Source organism: Mustela erminea, chromosome 15, assembly GCF_009829155.1.
Source record: "Mustela erminea isolate mMusErm1 chromosome 15, mMusErm1.Pri, whole genome shotgun sequence".
Classification (NCBI taxonomy): domain Eukaryota; kingdom Metazoa; phylum Chordata; class Mammalia; order Carnivora; family Mustelidae; genus Mustela; species Mustela erminea.
The window spans coordinates 49,282,966-49,297,470 of NC_045628.1; the positions used below are offsets into that span (position 1 = coordinate 49,282,966).

The window sequence follows — 14,505 nt, forward strand, 5'->3', positions numbered from 1 at the left end:
TGACAGGGGATAGCTATACTTGTGGTTAGCATCACATAATGGATAGAGATGTTGAATCACTAGGTTGCACACCTGAAGATAATATAAAATTGTGTGTCAACAATGCTCCAAAAAAAGTTACTTAACTGAGAAATAAACAATCCATGGGGGTGGGGAGAATAAACTTAATAGATAAAATGAATTTTAAAGACATTAATACTATGACAAATATATTGTATAGGTTTGTTGAGTTTTCAGCAAATGTATATTAAATACTTAATTAAAAACTTACACTAGACTTAGCTATCTATTCATTCATCAGTAATTACATTTAGTGATCCATTTAATGTTTGGTCATTTTACACAAATAGCTGGAAAACTTTGGCACAAAAAGTATATACTTCTTAAGTGATTTCTACTATTTCTAGTCAATGTTTTCTTTAAAGAGGAATTTTCTTTCAATTAGCAATAATCTCACCTCGGATAAACCTCATTGGCTACGATACTGTCACGCGCAAAGCTTAAGGAGGAATTTTCTTTCAAAAAGAGCAACTCTCAACTACCTTCTAAATGGGATTAAAATCATATATACTCTTAGAACATTTTTTAAACTTAGTATTCTTTAATTGGTTATTGCTACTGAGTCTCTAAGAGCATCTGCAACCACATCAGAGTTTTTAGGAAACAGAGATGTGTATTGTTATCAAATCCTTGTCATTAAGTTGCTCAGCTATTCTCAGAAAACATTTCTATTGTTTTCTGACTGAGTTTCCCTGTCTTTTAAGCATAATGTGATCATTTCTAACTCCACCATCTTAACATGGTTATTATGATGAGGAAATAAAATAATGCCTGCACTATATAAATAGGAATTCTGAGTACCCATTTACTTGTAACAGGTTATTTTAACTAACATAATTCTAAAATAAGAATACTTTATGTCATATTCCTTACTAGCTGTCATCTTAAATGTTGTAAAAAGAGTAAAGAGGAATGCCTTACTTACAATGCTCAGCAAATACTGAAGTGTTACAATTGCTCCCTAGATACGCAGAAAAAATGTATGCACTTCAGTAAAGACAAGCACAAGTAAGTCTTCCCAGAAAACTCACTATGTTAAGAGTCCAGGTAAATCCAAAAGCAGGAAAATCCAGGACATAAGAAACATCTCAAGAAGCTATAAAAAATAAACAAGCAGAAAACTTCAACAAGCAAATGTGAAAGACAACAGCTAACATAGACAATTTAAAAGAAAAGTGAAGAAAAAGTTGGAACAAATCAACTGAAAATAAGCTCCAGATGAAATAATAATCAATAAGCACACACAATATGCTGGACCAGTCAATCTTTCCACAAGTACACAGGAGAAAATGACCTTGAAGCTTCCAGTTTTAATCTTCTTCTCACCCTGACTCCAAACTTTTTTTTTTCCTTTTCCTTTGGCTAAATAGAAATCTTACTTCATCAAAGGATCACAGCAAGCTTTTATTTAAGAAAGCAGAGCAATAATAACCAACACAAATTTAAATCTCTCTTCTCCAGGAGGTCTTTCCACTAATATTGGAGAATATACCATCTGAACCCTCCAATGGCGGGGTGAGGGAGGAGAAAACCCACACAACTGGGAAAGAACTGATATCCCTTTTTTAACTTTCCAAAATATTGTTGACTAATTATATACCACCACTGCACAGAAAATTGACATTAGGATAAAGAACTCAACACTATCATTTCACATGTTTTTCATAATTATTAAAATTAAAAGCATATAAATAGAAGTTAATTTTGTCAATTAAATTTTGAGTAGAATATTAATACTATGAATGTTTTTAATCTTCTTTTTTCATTTTTATTAAGAATACTTGGGAAGACACCTAAATGTATACATAAATATTTTATATTTCTGTTCCACAACAGAAAGAGGAATGAGTTTTGTCTGAGAAACAAAACTCCTAATGAAAATCTTCATTACTTTTCTTTCCTCTTGTCACAACATATCAATAAAAATTTCACATAATAAGGGGTGGCTGGGTGGCTCAATGGGTTAAGCCTCTGCCTTCAGCTCAGGTCAGGATCTCAGGGTCTTTGGATCAAGCCTACATCTGGCTCTCTGCTCAGCAGGAAACCTGCCTCCCCCTCTCCCTCTGCCTGCCTCTCTATTTGTGATCTCTCTCTCTGTCAAATAAATAAATAAAATCTTTTTAAAAATTACACATAATATACTTGATATTTTTATATAGTGTGAGATCATTTTATATCATAGATTGTAGCTTTATTCAAGCCATTCTTTTATATGATTAGAAAAACTATTAATTCAGCAATAATATTTAGAATTGCAAAAAGTACTATCACCAATTATCTATAAATTCAAAAACTCTGTAATGTATAGAATTTATTATATTATCTGAATTAGTATTATACATATTAGTGATTTTTTAAAGTATTTTCTACACACAGATAAAATAGAAATAAAATATATATAAAATTTCAAATTAAAGACAAAAGTGAAAACCAAATAAAATTAAATAGGTGGCTAAATAGCTACATGTCTAAATGGGACTAAAAGGGGGAAAAAAGCTTTTAAAGATAAATATATGGTTGGGTGTCATTCTAAAAAATAGGTAGTAGAACAGTTCAAATAGGGAATAACTTGGCATTGATACAACTTAAATTTTCCCTTTATATATACACATGGCAGGATGCTCCAAGATTATATAGAAAAGACAACTGCTGCTTCTTTGCTTATAATTTTCTGATTTTCTTGTTTGCTCCCAATTCTTCACCTTTTTTTTTTTTATCATTAATCATTCACCTTCTTACTCTGTGTTAACATTTACAGTTATTCCTCTCTTAGAACTTTTGATTTCTTCATATTAGTACTCAAAACCTTTTTTAAAAAACAATAAGATATTTTATAGAGTTGTATATTTTCACACTGCTGGCTGGACATGGAATTTATTTGTCATTCAAGTAAATAATTGTTAAGAAATTTTCTAATATTAAAAACATTATTTTAAATTGCTCATGTTTTCTATATTAATTAGAATTATCTAGATTGGTAAACCTCTCTCTAGTGTGTTATACACACAGTATCATGAATTTAACAAGGAAAGCATGAAGAATTACTGCTTACATTAGCATCAAAAATTTTCTCATACAACCTCTCAGCCATTCACTAAAATAATTATTAAGAAACATCCTCATAATCTCAAATGTCTTTCATCCTACACTCTTCTAAAGATACCTCGCAGAAGAGTATAAAGTGATATTTATGTAGTTTAAGTATATGATAAGGAACTAGAATTATTATAACCTGGAAATTGTAGTCCCAAACAATACCCTGGGCAGAAAACAAAAAGATGAATATCCTGAAAGGAATACATTCTAGGGGTTATAGTTTTATCAATACCCCATTACTCAGCATGGCAGAGATATATGTCAGAGTAGAAAACAAACCTGCATTTCAATTATACCAGTATTGGCTGCATGTACTAAGCACTGAGAAGGGGACTCTCAGCTAGGTGTTTGAATTTGTCTTTCAGAAGTGTATCTGAGGATGATATTCTATTAGCACACTAATCTGTTAGTACAATAATGGATAGCCAAGTATTTTTTCTGTTAAGAATCCCTGATTATACATTGTTCTTTCTTCAAGATAAGAGAAGTATGAAAGAGAAAGAATATATAAAATCGCAGCACTGGGCTTATGAAAAAGTAAGGCTGAGAGTGGATAAAAAGAAGAAATGGGATATATTAAAGACTAAGGACTATAGAAGAGAGAAAGCATATAACAGAGAAAATTATATTAATATTTCTAATTTTATCAGGATGTAACAGATCATTCTGTAACCTTAGAAGTCCCATATTTCAGGGAAGACTGGGTGGTTCAGTCATTAAGCAAGCTTCGCATCTGTCTCCCTGCTCAGTGGAAACCTGCTTCTCCCTCTCACACTCCCCCTGCTTGTTTTCCTCTCTCGCTGCCTCTCTTCCTGTTAAATAAATAAAGTCTTTAAAAAAGGAAAAAAAAAGAATTTCCATATTTCAAAAGCATTGACTTCTTCTACTAAATCCTCACTATTTGCTAAGAGATTTAGTCCTAGACTAAGCATATGTCAAATTTCTTCTTTTTGTAACACAAAAGAATCTTTTTATAGATTTCCAAAACTAAAAAGGTAAAACTACCAGCCACTTCTCACTTTAAAAGTCAAAATTCACTTTATTTAATGCAAAGGGTAAAGGCTACAATAAGAATTCAATATATCAATCATATAAGTCAGGGAGAAGATTATAGATAACCTATTCTCATATGTCAAGCAACCATCTTCAAAATTACAGGAAAAACCCCCACAGGTATCATAAAATAATGCATTTGGGGTAATTGCCACATATTTTGGTAATTTCTTGCAAAATATTTTTCATATGCTTCTAAATATTTCTAGAAATATAAAGCTGTCACTCACATATATCCAATAATAATTAGTCACTGGTCAGTGTGATTAGAGGCTACAACTGATCATTCAATATACACACAGAGATGCCTGCAGGAAATATGTCTAGTCCTGGTTATGAAATCTGGATTGCCTCATAAGAGCATATGGATGTGACTGGGAGTTAAAATTTTACTTATCGTCAACAAACAGAAGATGAGAGAAATCTCATCTTTAGATAAAGAGAAATCTCTTTAGTTTGTCTAAACTACTGAGTGCCTACACAATATTCTGGTGACTGAGAAATACAGTTTTTATTATTTTATTACATATACCTACTTGGCTATTTTCTTGGCTAACTAAGGAAAGTAGGTTCAAGCACAAGCTCTTTTATGCATATATCAGTGAGGTATACATTTACAAAAATATCTCTGAGCTTACTATGGCAAAAATTTTTTTTAAAAAATTAAAAGGGTATAAGAAAATAGAAGACTAAGATGATGGTAATTTTCATCATATAAAGGAGAATTATAATTTTTAGTAACATTATTAACATTTTAAATCTTTATTGAAGAGGAGGTTTTAGTGTAAAATCAAATCAGCAATATATAGACAAACATAAGCTTTCCTGGTATCAGAGGGAGTAGAAATAAAATAATGATAAAATAATAGAAATGACTATCAAAAGACAAAGTTCCAAGTTAGTGATAATTGCCATTTCTGGAAAACACACTGAAGCAAAAAAAAAAGATAAAGCTAGTCATCATCATGGTCATCATCATTGGCAGTGGCAGAGAGGTCATCATCAACAACCTTATTCTGTAAAAATCCCTAGTCTGAACACCAAATTTTCCATGCAGAGGCAATTTTTAACAAGAAGCTGATGCCAAAAAATCCTCAATGATTTTGAATATAAATATAAATGTTATTAGCAATTATATATATATATATATTTTTAAGACTCTGAATCCCAATTTATTGTATTATATATAATATATATCATATTATATATATTATAAAATATAAATACATTTTACATTTTAAAATAGAAACTTTAAAACTCTATAAACTCTACTTTATAGACATAAAATTCTAATTACTTACAAAGAAGCAAACCCCAGATGGACTCCTAATATTCTATATATATGACTTAATATATGTATGTATATATACACATATAACATTTGTAAATACATATGTATATTTGTGTGTATTCACACATATATATACACTGCAGTATATTATCTACACAACTCAGATGATAAACATTTAAGATACCAATTAGTTCCCATTTCATTCAAATTTGTTTTAATTCATAAAGACAAAATATTCATAGTTACAGGAGGATTTAGAATATATGACAGTTGGTTTACAGGATATTGAATCAAGAGAAGGAGTTAAGATGGCAGAGTAGCAGGAGGACCTTATGCTTGCTTTGTCCTTTGAACACAGCTAGGTAATTACCAAATCATTCTGAACACCCAGGAAATTGATCTGAGGACGGAGAGATCAAATTGCACAACTAAGAGGGAGAAAAGAGGCCACACTGTGGAAAGTAGGAGGTGTGGTGATGTGATTTAAGGGATAAAATAGGACAGGAAGCCCTGGTCATGGAGACAGAAGAGAGAAAGAGAAAGTGAGAGAGAGAGAGGACTATAAAGCTGTATGCAGGGGACTGCACAAGAAACACACTTTCCCAAAGCCATCAGCTGGGAAAAAAGGAGAGGCTGATTATTGCAGATTTTTACAAGCAGAGGAGATAAAAGTCTGTAGTTTTAGAAGTCTGCACCATTGCCAGGGTCAAGCCTGGTGAGCATAGCAGTGCTCCCATGGAGAAGGAGTGGACAGTGTGCTCTGGGTCTTAATAGGAGAGACATTTCCCCTTCTTACAGTGCATTTAGGAGAGGTAGCACTGCCTCTCAGGAGACAAAAGAGCCAGTGGACACCATTCAGCTGTCCCATTAATTAGCAGATGAGCAGAGATGCCTGTTGAGGGCAGCTAACCTGGAAGCCAGTTTTTTCTAGTGCTTTACAATAAACTCAAAGTCCCTGCACATTCAAACAGTTGTTTTTCTGGTACAAACTTGTATGGGCCACAGAGCTGTGGGACACTCCCCAGAGGATCAGCATGGGTCTGCACTGTAACATCTTCTTAAAATTTGGAGTTGTGGAACCCAGATGCATGCCTGGGATAAAACACAAGAGCACTATACCATTCCTGGGTGGGCAGACAGCATGGATGCAGGCTGAAGACAGGGATTTGACAGAGGCTGGGACACAAGCTCTTCTATGAGCTTCCTGAACAACAGCAGGCACAAACTCCCCTGTCCAGGAAGAAAGCAGGCCATCACGATTTTTCACGCCTCCCGTCAGCATGGATAGACTTTGGTAAACAACACAGTGTGCACATTAGAGGCTCAAACCACTTACACCAAGTTCTGGTCCTTGCACTCCATAGGTGGATTTTTTAGTAGGGCATATGTGATTGAGAATCAGAGCAGCAGAAGGGCCTTCCCATAGAAGACCAGCACAACACCCCCCACCCCCAACTATAAGGTCCATTGATCATAGAGTGCTGCAAAGGTTTAGCTCTAGTGGAAATAGGACCAGGCATAGGCTTTCCTGATACACAAAAGACAAAGACCTAGACGAAGTGTCAAGATGAAAGAATTCACCCCAAAAGAAAGGACAAGAAGAGGTCATGACCAGGAAGTTAAAATAGATATAAGCAATATGTCTGAACTAGAATCTAAAACAACAATCATAAGGATTGAGCTGGGCTTGAGAAAAGCATTGAAGAAACCAAAGAGACCCTAACTGCTGAGACAAAAGACCTAGAAACTATGCAGGCCAAAATAAAAAAATGTTATAACTGAGATGCAAAACTGACTGAATGTAATGACTACTGTGGGAGGCTGCAATAAGACTTGAGATGAGGATCAAACTAGGCCCTGAATTGTGCCTCCTTTAAAGTCTGAATAACCTAACAAAAGGTTTAGGATGGGAAATGTTGAGTAGCACTGATAAAGGGTCTGTGTTATGTGTTGTGCGCTTGCCTATGTGACTTCCCACACGCTTGCTAAACAAATGAGAACAATTCATTTGGGGTCATAAGTTCATTGCTGGTCCTTGCTGCCCTAGTACAGCCCATAAATTACTTTCAGGTTTGCTGTATCAATACAGAACAATTGTACTGGCATCAGCCATTTGGAGTCACGAGGTCTGTTTATAGTTAAATGTGAAACTTATTATGAGAATTCATGGTTGTTTAACTAGACACAGGTGTATTGCTTCTCCTATTATCACTATATATATATGGCCTTAATGCTTTGAATAAACTTAGCACTGTTAGACATCTTCCTCAGTGCTCCTCCTGCCCCCTTCTCTTTGCTTCTCAAGTTCTTTTCTTCATCCTCTTACACTCACGTTCCTGGTCGATTTGTCATGCCATTTGCGACAGACTACAAGGACAGAAGTAGAGAAATGAATGAGTGACATAGAAGATAAAGTGATGGAAAATAATGAAGCTAAAAAGAATAGGAAAAGAAAATTATTGGATCATGAATGTAGACTTAGAGAACTCAGCGACTCCATAAAGCCTAATAACATTTGTATCAGAAGGAAAAGAAGAGGGGTACCTGGGTGCCTCAGTCATTAAGTGGCTGCTGTTGGCTCAGGTTATGAGCCCAGGGACCTGGGATCAAGCCCTGCATCAGCCTCACTGCCCAGTAGGAAACCTGCTTCTCCCTCTCCCACTCCCCCTGCTTATGTTCCTTCTCTCTCTGTCTCTCTCAGTCAAATAAATAAAATTTAAGAAAAATTAAAGAAGACAATGAATAGAGCAGAAAAGGAGCAGAACATTTATTTGAGAAATTATAGCTGAAAACCTCCCTAATGTGGGAAAAGAAACAGACACCCAAATGCAGGAGGCACAGAGAACTGTCATCAAAATCAACAAAAGCCAGTCAAAACCAAGATATGTCATAGTAAATTTGCAAAGTACAGAGATAAGGAAATAATCCTGAAAGGAGCAAGAGACAAGAAATCCCTAACATATGAGGGAAGACAAATCAGGTTAAGCAGATATCTTCACAAAAACTTGGCAGGCCCAAAGTAAATGGCATGATATATTCAGTGTGCTGAATGGGTAAAATATGTAGCCAAGAATACTTTATCCAGCAAAGCTGTCATTCAAAATAAAAGGAGAGGTAAAGAATTTCCCAAACAAAAACTGAAGGAGGTTTGACCACTAAGTCAGCACTGCAAGAAATATTAAAGGGGACCCTTTGAGTGGGAAAGAAAGATGAGAAGCAACAAAGACTAGAAAGAAACAGAGAAAATCTCCAGAAACAAAGACTTTACAGGCAGTATAATGGCACTAAATTCATCTCTTTCAATAATTACTCTGAATGTAAATGACTAAATGCCCCAATCAAAAGACACAAATTAGCAGAATAGATAAAAACAAGACATATCAATATGTTGCTTAAAGAGACTATTTTAGACCTATGTCACCTCCAGATTGAAAGTGAGGGAATGGAGAACCATCTATAATACTAATGAATATCAAAAGAAATCTATTCTTATATCAAAGATTTTAAACCAAAGACTCTAACAAGAGATGAAGACAGGCACTATACCATAATAAAGGGGTCTATCCAACAAGAAGGTCTAACAATTATAAATATTTATGCCCCAAACTTAGGAAGACCCAAATATAGAAATCAATTAATAGCAAACATAATGACATTCATTAATAATACAATAATAGTTGGAGACGTTAACACCCCACTCATAGCAATAGAGAGATTATCTAAGTAGAAAATTAACAAAGAAAGGGTGGCTTTGAATGATAACACTGGACCATATGTACTTAACAGGTATATTCTGAACATTTCATCCTAAAGTAGCACAATATACGTTCTTTTTGAATGCACTTGGAAAAGGTCACATACTGGGTTACAAACCAGGCCTCAACAAGTACCAAAAGTTGAGATCAGACTATGTGTATCTTCAAACCACAATGCTATAAAACTTGAAGTCAACCACAGGACAAAATTTGGAAAGAACACAAAAACATAAAGGTTAAAGAACATCCTACAAAAGAATAAATGGGTTAGTTAGGAAATTAAAGAAATTAGAAACTACAGGGAAGCAAATGAAAATGAAAGCACAATTGTCCAGAAACAATAGCAAAGGCAGTCATAAGGTAGGAATATAGTGCAAGATGGGCCTACCTTAAGAAGCAAGAAAAGTCTCAAATACATAAGGGAGCTAGAAAAGGGAGGGCAAATGAAGCCTAAACCCAGCAGAAGAAGGGAACTAATAAATATTAGAGCAGAAATAAGTGATACAGAAAAAAATAGGATAGATCAATGAAACTAAGCATTTATTATTCTTTGAAAGAATTAATAAAATTGGTAAACCCCTAGCTGAATTTATCAAAAAGAGAAGAGAGAGGACCCAAATAAATAAAATCATGAATGAAAGAGGAGAGATCACAACCAACACTACAAAAACACAATTATAAGAGAATACCATGAAAAATCATATGCCAAAGAAATGGGTAATATGAAAGAAATGGATGAATTCCTGAAAATATATAAACTACCAAAACTGAAACAGGAAGAAATAGAAAATTTGAATGGACCCATAATCACCAAAGAAACTGAATCAGTATCAAAAATCTCCCAATAGGTGGTGCCTGGGTGGCTCAGTAGGTTAAAGCCTCTGCTTTCTGCTCAGGTCAGGATTCCAGGGTCCTGGGATAGTCCCGCATCAGGCTCTCTGCCTACTTGTGATCTCTGTCTGTCAAATAAATAAATAAAATCTAAAAAAAAAAAAAAAAAGCCCGTAACAAAGTAGGGATACAGAGGACAATCCTCAACATCATAAAGACTGCATATAAAAGATCCACAGCTAGTATCATTTTTAGTGTGGGAAAAACTGACAACTTTCCCTCTATGGTCAGAAAAAAAAAGGGATATCCACTCTCACAATTGTTATTTAACATAGTACTGAAAGTTCTAGCCTCAGCAATAAGACAACAAAAAGAAATAAAAGGCATCTGAACCAGGAAGAAGTCAAATTTTCACTATTAACACACAATATGATATTCTGTGTAGAAAAGTGGAAAGACTCCACCAAAAAATTGCTAGAACTGATACATGAATTCAGCAAAGCCACAGGATATAAAATCAATGTAGGGAAATCTGTTGCATTTCTGTACACTAATAATGAAGCAGAAGAAAGAGAAATTAAGAAATCAATCTCATTTACAATTGCACCAAAAACCGTAAGATACTTAGGAATAAAACTAACCAAAGAGGCAAAAGATAGGTACTTTGAAAACTATAAAATATTTATGAAAAAAACTCAAGATGACAAAAAGAATTGGAAAAACATTCCAGCCCTTGGATTGGAAGACCAAATATTGTTAAAATGTCTATACTACCAAAATCAATCTACACATTAAATGTAATCCATATCAAAATACCACCAGTATTATTCACAGAGCTAGAACAAAGAATTCTAAAATTTATAGGGAGACACAATGGACCCTGAATAGTCAAAGCAATCCTGAAAGAGGAAAGCAAGCTGGAGGCATCATGTTTCTAGACTTCAAGCTAAACTACAAGCTGTTAGTCAACAAGATATTATGGTACTGGCACAAAAACAGACACATAGATCTATAACACAGAATAGAAAATGGAGAAATGGACCCACAACTGTATAGTCAACTAATCTTTGACAAAGCAGGAAAGAATAACCAATGGAAAAAAGACAGTCTCTTCAGCAATGGTGTTAAGAAACTCTTCAACAACATTCAGAAGAATGAAACTTGACCACTTTTTTACACACAAAAATAAATTCAAAATGGGTGAAAGAACTAAATGTGAGACAAGAAACCATCAAAATCCTAAAGGAGAATATAAGTAGCAACCTCTTTGACATGGCCTTAGTAACTTCTTACTAGACACATTTCCAGAGACAAGGGAAACAAAAGCAAACATTAACTACTGGGACTTCATCAAGACAAAGCTTCTGCACAGAAAAGGAACAATCAACTAAACTAAATGACTACTTACTGAATGGGAGAAAAGTTGCAAATACCCACATGATATATGGAATTAAATGTGTGTATGCATATCTTATATATCCTGTATATGCATATACTTACACACAGATTTGTGTATGTTAAAATAAAAAGGAAAATGTCTCTTTTTAAGTATCCACTGAATAAATTTTTTGATGTGAATATACTTTATTTTTTTGCTCAGTTTGGTATCAGCTTCTCCCTCTGCCTTCTCCCACCACCACTTGTGCTCAGTCTCTCTCAAATAAATAAAATCTTTTCTTAAAAAAAGATACAAAAATACTGATTTGAAGGGGTACATGCATCCTGATGTTTACAGCAGCATTATCAACAATGGCCAAAGAGCCCAAATGTCCATCAACTGATGAATGGATAAAGAAGATACACAATACTACTCAGCCATTAAAAAGAATGAAATCTTGCCATTTGCAATGATGTGGTTGGAACTAGAGTGTATTATGCTAAGTAAAACAAGTCAGTCAGAGGAAAACAAATACTATATGATTTCAATCATATGTGGAATTTAAGAATCAAAACATATGATCATAGAGGCAAGGAAAAAAAAGAGGGAAGAAAAACGTAAGAGACTCTCAACTACAGAGAACAAACTGAGAGTTGATGGAGGGAAGATAGACAGTTATGGGCTCAATGGATGGTACATACTAAGGAGGGAACTTGTGTTGAGCACTGGGTGTTATATAGATAAGTGATAAATCACTAAACTCTACTCTGAAACCAATATTACACCATATGTATTTCCTTAAAGATTTTATTCATTTATTTGAGAAAGCAATGAGAGAGAGCAATCCAGAGAGCATGAGCAGAGAGAGAGGAAGACTCTCCACTGAATGGGGGACTGACATGGGGCTCTATCCCAAGACCCTGGGATCAGGACCTGAGCCAAAGGCAGACACTTAAACCAACTGAGCTTCCCAGGGGTTTCTACTCTGTATGTTAAATAACTAGAATTTAAATAAAAATTTGAAACAAAAAATAGAATAAAATATAGAAATAAATAAAAATAAATAAGAGATATTTAGTCAGCAAAGTTTAACATGTGTCTTTTACTTAAAATTAATCAATAATAAATATTTACTGAAAGCTGAAAACATCCCAAGTATTGTAATCACTGTGGATTTTCTTATCCAATGATATCTTAAAAGTAACCTAAGGAATTAGGCACTATGTCATCTATTGAAAGTTTCTTTAAAAACTTCAAAAGTGGAAAATAAAACAGAAGAAATATTATTAACTAAAAAATAGTATGCATATAATATCCCAATTGTGTAAATATAATGAAAGCTAGTGCAAAAAAATAAAGGAACTAAAAACACCAAGTTTTATTTATCAACAAAAAGATGGTGAATTTAGCACAGAGCACGACCTTGTCTGTATTCCATATAGTTTAATATTTTATATTGTTTTTATCATTTTATATTATTCATGTTTGTTACAATTTTCATCATTCTTTTTAACTGACATTTATTAAAGGCAGCTTTAAAATTACAAAGTACTTTTTTTTTCTCATTTAAATGCTTATTCAAGGCAGGAGTCAAGATGGCGGAGAAGTAGCAGGCTGAGACTACATCAGGTAGCAGGAGATCAGCTAGATAACTTATCAATCCATTGCAAACACCTACAAATCCAACAGGAGACTGAAGAGAAGAACAGCAACAATTCTAGAAATAGAAAATGGACCGCTTTCTGAAATGTAGGACCAGCAGAGAAGTGAATCCAAAGCGACCATGCTAATGGACATCTGAAGAAGGCTGGGGTGGCAACCCTTATATCAGATCAATTAGACTGTAAGCCAAAGACTATAACAAGAGATGAGGAAGGACACTATATCATAATCAAAGGGTCTGTACAACAAGAAGATCTAACAATTTTAAATATCTATGCCCCCAATGTGGGAGCAGCCAACTATATAAACCAATTAATAACAAAATCAAAGAAACACACCAACAATAATACAATAATAGTAGGGGAATTTAACACTCCCCTCACTGAAATGGACAGATCATCCAACTAAAAGATCAACAAGGAAATAAAGGCCTTAAATGACACACTGGACCAGATGGACATCACAGATATATTCAGAACATTTCATCCGAAAGCAACAGAATACACATTCTTCTCTAGTGCACATAGAACATTCTCCAGAATAGATCACATCCTGGGTCACAAATCAGGTGTCAACCGTCAACCGGTATCAAAAGATTGGGATCATTCCCTGCATATTTTCAGACCACAATGCTCTGAAGCTAGAACTCAATCACAAGAGGAGATTTAGAAAGAACCCAAATACATGGAGACTAAACAGCATCCTTCTAAAGAATGAATGGGTCAACCAAGAAATTAAGGAAGAATTAAAAAAAATTCATGGAAACAAATGATAATGAAAACACAATGGTTCAAAATCTGTGGGGCACAACAAAGGCAGTCCTGAGAGGAAAATATATAGCAGTACAGGACTTTCTCAAGAAACAAGAAAGGTCTCAAATATACAACCTAACCCTACACCTAAAGGAGCTAGAGAAAGAACAACAAAGAAAGCTTAAACCCAGCAGAAGAAGAAAAATCATAAAGATCAGAGCAGAAATCAATGAAATAGAAACCAAAAAAACCAACAAAACAAATCAATAGAACTAGGAGCTGGTTCTTTGAAAGAATTAGTAAGATTGATAAGCCCCTGGCCAGACTTATCAAAAAGAAAAGAGAAAAGACCCAAATAAAATCATGAATGAAAGACAAGAGATCACAAACAACACCAAATAAATACAAACAATTATAAGAACATATTATGAACAACTCTATGGCAACAAATTTTAACAATCTGGAAGAAATGGATGCATTCCTGGAGACATATAAACTACCACAACTGAACCAAGAAGAAATAGAAAACCTGAACAGACCCATAACCATTAAGGAGATTGAAAGAGTCATCAAAAATCTCCAAACAAACAAAAGCCAAGGGCCAGACAGCTTCCCAGGGGAATTCTA

General features: G+C 34.3%; 1 pseudogene; it reads right to left on the reverse strand.

Annotated features, from left to right (window-relative positions):
* Positions 1–377: 377 nt before the first annotated feature.
* Positions 378–501, reverse strand: LOC116574692 (annotated as a pseudogene).
* Positions 502–14,505: the final 14,004 nt, after the last annotated feature.